The sequence below is a fragment of the Sinohyriopsis cumingii genome, chromosome 1 (genome assembly GCF_028554795.1).
Source record: "Sinohyriopsis cumingii isolate HCF-2022 chromosome 1, ASM2855479v2, whole genome shotgun sequence".
Classification (NCBI taxonomy): domain Eukaryota; kingdom Metazoa; phylum Mollusca; class Bivalvia; order Unionida; family Unionidae; genus Sinohyriopsis; species Sinohyriopsis cumingii.
The window spans coordinates 138,953,550-138,953,884 of NC_142961.1; the positions used below are offsets into that span (position 1 = coordinate 138,953,550).

General features: G+C 38.5%; 1 non-coding gene across 1 annotated transcript; it reads left to right on the forward strand.

Annotated features, from left to right (window-relative positions):
- The first annotated feature begins 230 nt into the window (after positions 1-230).
- On the forward strand, positions 231-335 carry Trnal-caa (transfer RNA leucine (anticodon CAA)). Its single transcript has 2 exons — positions 231-268; positions 290-335. It is a non-coding gene; the product is annotated as a tRNA-Leu (tRNA).

Genomic DNA, 335 nt, shown 5'->3' on the forward strand with positions numbered 1-335 from the left:
GGCTGATGCAGATTGCACAACAGAGGAAGTTACCCAACATTTATCAGCCTAATGTAAATAGAAGACCGGTCAAATACAGTTGTCGTTAGTTTACAGAAAATAGACTTATCGTATGCAAAGTATATATATTTTTAATAAAAACATACATTACTCAATGACTATACAAAGGATGGGGCTTTTATATATGGAAGCCTTCAACAATTAGTCAGTTTCGTGACGCTTATATATATGTCAGGATGGCCGAGTGGTCTAAGGCGCCAAACTCAAGGTTATAAACCTACATAGAGTGTTCTGGTCCACGAATGTGGGCGTGGGTTCAAATCCCACTTCTGACA